The 11,241-nt window shown below is 38.3% G+C and overlaps 1 long non-coding RNA gene across 1 annotated transcript; it reads right to left on the bottom strand.

Moving 5' to 3' along the window:
* Positions 1-6,541: 6,541 nt before the first annotated feature.
* Positions 6,542-9,913, bottom strand: LOC109173930. Its single transcript, XR_002052979.1, has 5 exons — positions 9,601-9,913; positions 9,356-9,488; positions 9,021-9,108; positions 8,555-8,612; positions 6,542-6,617 (listed from the first exon to the last, which is right to left on the bottom strand). It is a non-coding gene; the product is annotated as an uncharacterized LOC109173930 (long non-coding RNA).
* Between the last annotated feature and the right edge of the window lie 1,328 nt (positions 9,914-11,241).

Raw genomic sequence — 11,241 nt, 5'->3', positions numbered from 1 at the left:
GTCTTCTCCTAGCAAGTGTAATGGTTTCGAGTGGGGACCGCAGTGGACGAAAGCGTCGAGAACCACAACACCGCCAACTCGGAAGAGGTAATTTTCTAATCTCCGTTCGTTTTTGTTGTTTATTTGTTGTAGTTGTTGTGTTTCGTTGGTTTGCTGTCGTTTTTTTTTTGTTGGTATGCATTTGCGCAGCTATTGTCGTCCATTTCGTGTGTTTGGGAGTTTATAGGATGCCCAATTTGGGCTCAATTTCTAGATCTAGTATTTTGTTTCTCCATTTTTTTTATGTGGAATTGCCTAGGTTGATGGGTTTGTGGGTGTTTTGCCCTATGGTCTTTCATTTTCCGTTTGTGTTTTTTTTTTTTTTTTTTTTTTTTTTTTTTTTTTTTGTCGTCTGTATCTGCTGGCAGTACGTGGTGCGGGGGGGGGGGGGGGGGGGATTGGGGAGTGGTGGTTTGATTTGTCTGTGTTTCATTTACTCCATGGATGTAAATCACCAAAAATATGAAACATGTTAAGAAGCTACTTTGAATTAAATCCAAAAGTTGTTTTTGATTTGGATGCCACATTTACAGGCTAAGCTCTCTTTTTAAGGCCAAACACAGTGTGCCATCTGCAGTAATGCATTTCCCTTTGTTTGTTCATGGGCTGTTGATGATTGATAATTTTGTATGACTTCACTGTTCTTTAAAACATCATTGCATATAATAATGTGGAAGAGATGGTCATTTGAGTGTAGGATGATTATCGTAATTGAAGACCACATGTTCAATTTTTTCAGTTAAGCTTGTAGTACAAGGTCTTTATAGTGCAGTTTATCTCTCTTGCCTAGCTGGTGGCATATTACACAAAGAGTGGAGTTTACCCGATGCACACACTAAAATAGTGTTGCAAATTTCTTCCATCAATTGTCCCCCTAAAAAAATGAACATTCTTATTAATCAAATATGATAAAAACAATCATATATTATTGCATAAAGAGACAAATATTAAAAAGTGAAATTACAAGGAGACTGTAGCATCATTCTTAAACTTGGTGTGTAGATTTTTTTGTAAAAAATCATGTATTGACTTGTAAATTAAGTTTGCTTAATTGTCAATTATTGGGATCCAAAGTATAATCACATCAGAAAAGTGATATCATACATAAGCGATACATAATACATCTAAGTATAAAATTAAAGCACTAGTTAATACTCTGTATAAGCTAAGTGATTTATTGAGGGAAATAACTTGATATATGTTTTGCTTGGTGCATTTAATATGTGAAGTGGAATAGTATTTCTCGCTATTTAATATGATAGATATAGATATTTTTAGTGTCATGTCCAATCATCTTAGTCTGTATAGGCATATTCCAACTTTGTTGCAGTTTTGAGGTGTGCATCTAGTATATTATTGGGGTGTGCATCTAGTATATTATTGGGGTATGCATAGGGTTCGCGCCGGTGTGTGTATTTCGTGTATAATTGGTATTGTATTTATTTTCTTTTCACTTTGTTCTGTTTGTCTCGTTTCTTGAATGGTATTGCCTAGTGGTTAGTTGTAATTTTTGTTTTCTTTTGTGGGTGCAGCTAAGAAATCAAAGGCCACCCATTCAGATGCTGGGCCTTCTAGGATTTCTGATGAGGATAGTGACTTTGTGTCGCCGCCTCGCGCATTCCTTTCTAGGTTGCAACAAGAACCCCTGTGGGATGCCCCCGAGTATGAACTCACTGCGGAGGAGGATGCTATGTATCCTCGGGCAAGGATGCCCCCGCGATATATGCTAGTAAGTCACGTCTAAAATTGCAGAAATCAACGCATGTTGCCCCTATATCGGTAAAATTGCCCACCATTTCTTTGTATAACCTCCAAGACTTTGTTGAACCAATATTTGCCCTAGCGCAGTTTGCTATGAAGATTTTGTGTCCAATGTCGAGCTTTCTATTTATTTTCAGGAATGGTCTTGCGATGTCTGAACATAGGCAGTGTGTGTGTTGTAGCTCTATGGCATGGACTTGGTAACCTTTGGTTTTTCCCTTGGTTATCACGATCTTGGCCTTACATCCAACTCTGTTAGACACCCGTCCTCTTTTTTTTTTTAACTCTTGTGCTGTTTCCCATGTCGGTGCTTGCGGTTTTATTCCTTGTGTTGGGATTGAATCCTTCGCGTGAACATACAATGTGTTTTATTGTCACTTTCCCTTCCCTGTTCCTTCTCACCGTGGTGTGTCTGATATCAAACCCGGTAATGGTTGCGTATGCAGGGTAGAATTCTATTCCTTCTTCTAATGTTTCAAATTGTTGACCGACATAGGGTGTGCTTTCATCTTGACAAATAGGGAACCACCGTTTCGTTCCCTTTAATTTGGTAATACGACCATGTCACACTCTGTTAGTCCTTCTACGTTATGGTCTTTAGCTATACAAACAAAAGGGTTATTGCCTTAACGATATTTGTTCCGTAAGTCACTGGTGGTTTAGATAGTATTACAGAAAATGTAATCAGAAACAAATGAAAACAATGCACACATTCCCTTCCAAATATCCCCACGTGACAGGTCGGCAAGAGTGTGTGTACATTCACCCTAATGTGTGTGCACAGGTGGGGCTACTGAGGTGCATTTAGCGTTAATGAAATCTAAATTGCTTGAAGCGTTAATTAAATCTAAATCAAACTTCCTTAGCCTTAGCACATTCAGCGTTAATTGCATCTAACTTGCATAGCCTTAGCACATTTTGGTGTCAGATGATGAATGGTAGAGGTCCATTACCAGAATTTTAAACACCTAATTGTTGTTACTTGAATGTACGTATACATTGCTGGGTGCACAGACGCCGCACTCCGTGTGCACAGTCTGTTCAAAACTTTCTCCCATGCTTCTGGTTTATGCGAATTTGTATTAACCCAATTCATAATACTCGACTACCAGTAATACGCATTCCGTTTGCCCCCGGAAAACAGTTATGAACATACAAATCACAAAAGGGGATGCGGCAATATTGGTTACATACAAGTCATCAAAATTAAAAACTTACAATACTTACGTACCTGGGTTTTCACCATCAATGGAGTCTGGGTTTTGGTCGCAATTTATTGGGTGTGTCTCGTCCATGGTGTTTGTGATTGCTGCGGATAATTGCACGACCGGAGAACTTTCAAACACTGAAAGTGCGTTGCTAATCTGTATTCTATTAGTACTATACTTACTCTCCTAATTTCTTGCTTTATATCTCAATCATATCTCTTTTCCTTAATTACGTTGTATACACTTTCCCATTATTGCCCTTGTATTCACTAATTCAGAATCTTCAATTAATTAGTCTCATTACATCTTATCCATCCATCTAAACACGTCCTAAGGCTATATTTTGTCATCAAGTTTGTATTTTAAGGGGGTTTGCATGTGAATGCTTCCATATATATATATATATATATATATATATATATATATATATATATATATATATATATATATATATATATATATATATATATATATACTAGTTTCACTTAGAGATATTCACTTTGACACTTCAAATGTGGCAGTAGCCTGGTGAGTCATTTTACTTTAATTCACCGGAAATAAAAGATAATAACTTCATGTTGGCTATCTTTTTATAAGTTTGTGATAATCTATCAAACTGATAGCAACATACAAAGAATGTAATAACTTATATCAAAGACTTGGAGGTGGTATGAATTTCATTGAATACCAATGAATATACAAATTAGGAACATGCACACAAATTCAGTTCTAAAACAAATCATTGAGCTTGTGATATATGGTTCTAAAATAATTCTATAGATGTCATATGTAGATAATCTGCCTTAATTAACACCAATTGTTTAATATTGTTGGATCCATTTATATATCAGTGATTTAATTATTTGTTGCTCAATTATTGCAAAATCTTGAGCTACACTTATATATTGTTATTCAGTAAGTATAACAATATATTGTTGCCAAGTACTATTTTTTTTTTTTTAGTAAAAGACATTTTTGGTCCTAGACTTATAGTGGCACGAACAATTTTAGTCCTCCATAAAAAAATCAGACAATTTGTGGACACTCTTATTGTGGCGGAAGACAATTTTAGTCCTCCGTTTGCATTCCCGTTAGATGGCTGTTTGAGAGGAGGGTATTTGTGTAATCTCATGCTATTTAACGGCCCTAAATGATGAGGTAAGACTCAATAGTGCAACGGTGGCGGAGGGTTCCGCTTCTGGGACTCTGGGTTTCTGTAGGCCCCCTTCAGGAATTCCGAAATGCAAGTGATGCTAGTCTTGGCAATGCTGACGGCGGCTGCGACCTTCTCCGCCACGAGCGCCTTCGCCGGCGTGCTTTCCAAGGATAGTGAGACGACAGAGAGCGATTTGTTGAGCTTTGCCAGCCCCTCGTGAACCACCGTGAAAGCACATTCCATCCACCGTGAACCACAAAACTGCCATGGCCCGCCGTAAATGATTCCTTCTATCACCGGGTCCCATTACACTCTCCGAACAATTCCGACAGCGACGCCTGTTGGCACAAGCAGTTGGTCTGTATTGCTCTGTTTTAAAAAAGAATTTTGGTAATTATGTTCTTTGCATTCGTTATTACAATCTTGAAGTTTATTACTAATTCACTTCCAAATTGCTGCTGAATATTCATAAACACATTGTTTTTGTGTCTGCATGTGCTGTCTATTCGTATGTAGTGTATTGAAAGGGTGGAGAAACATGTCGACCCACGGTTCCCCTCCTCGCATGTCGGCCAAGAAATAGGTTTGACTGATTCTCTGATTGGGTTTTGTAGGATTTTGAGTGATGATATCGGGAGGTTGTCTCTGCGCCATGGCCGTAGTAGACAACATATTTGCAAGATCGAGCGTGTGAAAGCTATGGGTAAAAGTTCCGCCGGGGGAGATGCCGGGAATGATGAAGAAGAACAAGAACAAGAAGAGGATGCTCTGCAAGTTACGCTTAAAAAGAGCCAAAAGGTACTGGCCACGCAAAAGGACTTACTCCTTCAGTTTCTTAACAAACATAAGAGACAGGATAAATTAAAAAGGAGATAGCATGAAATGACGCAAATACCCTCCTCTCAAACCGCCATCTAACGGGAATGTAGACGAAGGACCAAAATTGTCCTTATCACAATAAGAGTGTCCACAAATTATCTGATTTTTTTATGCAGGACTAAAATTGTCCGTGCACTACTATATAGAAGGCTTTTAACGTTGGCTAAAAAGCGACGTTGTAGGTGACGTTGTATAGTAAACATACAACGTCGACTAAATTAAAGTCGACGTTGTATATTTTATTTTTTTAAAAAAAAAGTATTAAACGTCGGTTATTACTAAATAACCGACGTCTTAAGTCTTATTAAACAAATAAAAAAAATACATACAATCAACCTGAACAACTATAATGGAAATACACATCTTACTAAAAATACCATTCCAAGATGCTTTGAAAAAGTCAAACAAATACCATTTCGTGAAAGCTACAACTAAAGCCACCCAAAAAGGCATTGCCTCAACTTTGCAACACAATTTGCAGTGAATAAATTTACAAGGAGTTTGCAAACAAAGGTAACTCACTTCCTTAAGCACTCGTCATAAAATCCATCTCAATCTGATAAGACTTATTGGAGACATCAATATTAAAACAAATTAAACGACATCATAGTTCAAAGATTTCATTTTACCATAATTGCAACCGAGTATACAATGGCCTTTTAAGTGATCCATGTGATAGTCCAAGTGCTTTTTCAACACCCTCAAGCATGGCTTCCTTCACTTTCTAAGCTGTAGCATTTGGAATGCTTCCTAATAAAACAGCAATATTCATCAATATTAAGTGATTCATGAATATGAAACAAAGCAAGTGTTTTGTTCATTTTTATAGATCTAGAAATCTGCATTCTTAGTTTCCCACTTAGGGAAATTAGATATGAATTACTATGTAAATAATTTAGATATCCTATAACAAATGTTCCCCTGCCTGCAGTCCTGCACACTCAGTTGGGTAAGTTAGCTAATATCACCATGGCATTAAATTTGGGTACTTGGTTAATGAAATGGCTAAGGCCAGGGGAATCACAATCAAAGTGTTTTTCAAGCCTCTATGAATAAAGCACTATTTATAAGGATGTTATCCAATCCAATTATTTCAGATTATATTCACATTTAATTTTGTAAACCTTTTAGAACTCACTCTACTCTTCATGATCTTAGCAAGGACTTTGAAACTCATTGTATAAAGGATTATGGCAATCAAATCTCTGAAGTAGCCTGTCCTTATATGAATTAAGTCTCTATGGGATGGCTTATCTTTATTGGGGCTTAAATCACCAAACCAAAAACTACCTGTGGAACTTTGTTTTTCTTACCAAAGCTTGCTGTGCTGAAAAATGTCCAACAGTGAGGACGATTGCTTTTGGAACCTAATAGTTTCTTGGTGTTGTTTGCCATCCATGCGACATGTAGTGACCAAGATCATGCATTAAACAGACTAAAAATATATTGATATGGTATAGAGCAGGCAGAAGCAGCATGAAAGATACCTTGAATGCATTTGGATAATTTGCAACGTAACCATTCTTCATCACTTTTGCCAATGGACTGATGAGAAGCTTCTGAAACTTCAGAACCTATTGCATAATTAACATTCAGGACAAATATTTAGGAAACCAAGCATTGAATCAGAAAACCACAACCAGACCATACCAACTCCAAAAGTATAATCATAGGAAAAATAACGTCCTTCATAAGGTCAAAAAGATGTGTGTTGGGTCCAGGGAGGCGTACGAAAAGTGTTTAATAGAGAAAAATATTTGAAACTAATTGAACCAAGTTTATTAAAGCAATTGTTGAGTTTGTCTCATATATGGATTAGGAATATGAGTTTGTCTCATACTAAAAGTAAGAGTGGAACGCGTAGACCCATTGTATAGGGTAAGAGTGGAACGCGTAGACCCATTGTATAGGGATTAGATGCCTATAAATATATTGGTTGTATCCCTAATGGGTCGTGTCACCACTATCACCATAGAGAATTGTTTCACTCCCGTGGACGTAGGCATATTGCCGAACCACGTAAATCTTGTCTTCTTTACCCTTTACTGCCATTATTTTTGTTTCTTGTTTTTGTTAATCTCAACAAATTCATAGTTGTGATGACTAGTTCAAGTACAAAATTCGAGGTATCAAAGTTTGATGGTATAGGGAATTTTGGGTTATGGCAGTCTAGGGTAATGAATTTGTTGGTTTACCAAGGCCTTCTGAAAACCTCGAGGGTGGAAAATCCAGCAAATCTGGAAGAGGCTGATTTGAAGGAGTTGAAGAAGCAGGAAGCTACGGATGTGGTACGTGCTGATGAGTCTTATTATAGTGAAGGTGATGTTCTAGCAATTACAAGCAACAAGTTCGAACATTGTTTGGACTTGTTGGATGCTTCTAGATGCTAGATGAGAAAGTGGTGAGGGGCGCTGTAGTGTTGGGCAGCGCGGATACCAGGAGGGGTCGTGGACCTGGTATCGATATGGGTCAATATTGGCTCGGTATGGGTCGGGCTTGTCATGAGTCACGGCTGGTATGTGCCGGGCTTGGCATGAGTCAAGGTTGGTGTGGCGGATTGCTTGGGACGAAGCAGTTTGTGAACATGCACGGGGAAACGTTTGATGCTGCGTGGTGCGCGTTGCTGACCAGTGGCAATTACTGGTTAGTGGAGCATTGAGCAAGGCACACGGGTTTAGTGTGACTTTGCAGGGGCGCTGTTGTGTTGGGGCAGCGTGGATACCAGGAGGGGACATGGACCTGGTATGGGCCAGATGCAGGAGGCCAGCTAAACGAGACAGTAAGCATGAGTCGCGGCTAGTATAACAGGTCGACGGCTGAGGGGCAAATGGCTTGGGACGAAGCGGTTCGTGTACATGCACTGGGTAACGTTTGATGCTGCGTATGCATGTGGCTGGCTAGTTGGGATAAACATGGTTGTTCCTACCCATGTGTATATGTGAGATAAATATTTTTCTCCTAAAGGGCATATTTGCGAAGGTGGAGATGGTTAGATAAGGTATTTTCTCCTAAGGGACATATTTGCTAAGGTGGAGATTTGTTGAGCTATCTTTTCTCTTAAGGGACATATTTGCCAAGGTGGAGATAGTCTTTCTCCTAAAGGGCATATATGTGAAGGTGGAGATGGTGAGATAAGTTTTTTCTCCTTAAGAGCATATTCGTCAAGGTGGGGATTTGTTGAGTTATCTTTTTCTCCTAAAGAGCATATTCGTCAAGGTGGAGATTGTTGAGTTTGTCTCATATATGGATTAGGAATATGAGTTTGTCTCATACTAGAAGTAGGAGTGAAACGGGTAAACCCATTGTATAAGGATTAGATGCCTATAAATATATTGGTTGTATCCCTATGGGTCGTGTCACCACTATCACCATCACTATGAATAAGAGAATTGTTTTCACTCTCGTGGACGTAGGCATATTGCCGAACCACGTAAATCTTGTCTTCTTTACCCTTTACTGCCATTATTTTTTTGCTAGAATCAATATGAACAATATGGGCGTTTAAACTTACAGAATATGTGTAAGCCAGTCTCACACCAGTCTCTGTCATCATCTTTCCATGTAGCTACCTAGAAAACCAAAGATAGTTAATACTCCATACTATTACGATGACATCTAAAATTCCAAGTAGATATTATTTCACAACCTATGCATTTAGGTTTAGCTCTAGTGATTCATGCAATGATGATTTTTAAGTATAATAGTTCATGAGAAAGAAGACGAGCATAAAGGGTGAGATAGTGAGAGTTACCATTTTGTTAGTTTATTTACAAATATGCAATTTTTTTTTTTATATTCTAGGCAGCTCTTGTAATTCCAAGATATCTCGTAATCGTGTATTTGTAAGTGATCTCTTGTAACTGTAATAAAAGGGAGACAGCCTAATTCTTCGCTTTCAAGTATCGTTTATCATCCATCAAGGTTGATTGGTGATATAGAAGAAGAAAAGCAATAGTGTGATAGAGAGTCTCACCAACCTTTCCTCCTAGCACATCTCGTGCCTCCAACAGTATTGGTTTGTGGCTCGCATATGCTAAATATTTGCAGTAGACAACCCAACCAAACCTACGAGCACCAAAATACGAAAACGAATTTCCTTGAATTCCTTTTTCTCCTTTCAAAGTTCGGTTATAAGATAGTAGAATGAAAGGAGCTTTCTACATTTCTTAGAGCATAGTGAGGGGTTGTTTCAACGTAAAACTGAAGTGGAATTATACCCCTAAACGTTCTAGTACAACAGAAGTAGCAGAGGAATAGCATTTCTTCAAAAACGCCAATAAGAAAATATAATTGAGACAGACTAAAAATTTACCGGCACCAGCAATAACAACTTCCAATGGTTTACTTGGACGTGGAGCAGAACGAAATGAAGAGGACAGGTAAGCAGCTTCAATATAGTTAACTGTATTCTCGAGTTCTGGCCTCGGATAGTCCATGCAAACTACCTATATTATAAGATTAACAAAACCTATTTTTCAGTATCTACAACTAGAATTTTATGGATTCAATATAAGTATGCAACATCTTATATATACAATCCAAAACACTGAAACAGACCTTCAAAGGGCGGTACCCCCTCCCTAATTTGGGCATAACACCATTGCTAGTAGGAATCCTCAATTTAGAGCCCATTGAGTAGCTCGCTCAAAATGATAGTGCATTTGTTTCTCTTGCTTACATCCACAAACTCCTTATCATACAATTAACAATCTAGACAACTAAATTCCTATGTTTCAACTTGTAACAAGAACTAACGTATTAAGCATAAAAACAGATTCTTTACAGATAAATAATTTGGAATTAGCTTGCTAAATCCACAACATCACCCTAAAACTCTAAAAAGTAAAGGGAAAAAACACAACCTGCAAAGATAAACAGGCACAAACACAATTAATCAAGATTAGTACTTTGAGACTCAAACCACAATTCCCAGTATTACAGAACCAACCAACAAAAGCAGAAACAAGAGCAATTGAAACCCAAACTAAACTATATAGAAAGATAGCTTAGATAATATTCACTTAATTATCTAGAAAGATGCCAAGATGTTACCCATATTATCAATAAATCCTAAAATACAAATATATCAACATTATTTATTAAAGTTCAAAATAAATTAATAGTAATTCAAAATATAATACCAATAAATCTTAAAATACAATTATATCAACCTAATAGTTCCAAATATATAACCAATTAACTTATAAAATTCAAAATATATACCTAACAATTCCTAAAATTCGAAATACATTAATAAATAATTTCAAATATAATTATTGTAATTCTAATATTCAGAAATTAAAATAATAATAATAATTAAAAAAAAAAAAAAAAAAAAACTTACCAACGGTGCGGGGTGCAGTGCTTCGTCTGTGGGCGGCGGAGGCTGTGCGATGCTGTGGCGGGAAGCTAGGCGGCTGTGGCTGTGGCTGGACAGCGGAGGCGTCGAATAGAAGGTGCAGTGTGGCGGTGGTGGAGGGAAACCGACGATGACCGGTGGCTGTGCTGTGGGCGGTGGCGGGCTGCTGGCTGTGCGGTGGGCGGTGGGGAGAAGGGAAAAGGGGCTGCTCGCTGCGGAGAAGGGAGAAGGGAAGAGGGGCGGTGGTGTGAAAATGATTTCAAAACCGCTGGCCAGAGCTATTTTAAAAACTCTATAACGTAGGCTATTAACAAATAGCCGAACAAATAGCCGACATTATAAATAAAAAATAAATACAATCCTAGCAAAACGAATGGAGGACTGGGTATTCGCAGCCTCAAACACATGAATTTAGCATTTCTAGCCAAACTTGGCTGGAGGCTGCAACAGGATGATGATTGTTTATGGGTAAAACTTTTCAAGGCCAAGTATGGTGCTACCTCAACTGATTTGTCAACTTGGCAGTTAAAGAGCATCAATTCGAACGCATGGAGAGGAATTCTAAAGTCCAAGCCTATCCTTCTAAATGGAACTAAGATGCTTGTGAGCATTGGTCTGAACTCCCTCTTCTGGCAGGACAAATGGCTGGGGGATAAACCCCTGCTGGAACTAGCGGTCAACACTATTCCCCCTCATGACTTGAACAGATTGGTGGCAACCTACTGGGATCCGGAGGATGGGTGGCTTTGGGATCAGCTGGACAACTTCCTTCCTGTGGAGATTCTTAATACGCTTGCGGCTTTTATCCTCGTGAACGAACCTGAGTTATTGGATATAAG

This window comes from Ipomoea nil, unplaced genomic scaffold, assembly GCF_001879475.1.
Source record: "Ipomoea nil cultivar Tokyo-kokei standard unplaced genomic scaffold, Asagao_1.1 scaffold0497, whole genome shotgun sequence".
NCBI lineage: Eukaryota > Viridiplantae > Streptophyta > Magnoliopsida > Solanales > Convolvulaceae > Ipomoea > Ipomoea nil.
This window is presented reverse-complemented; position numbering and strand designations above follow the sequence as displayed.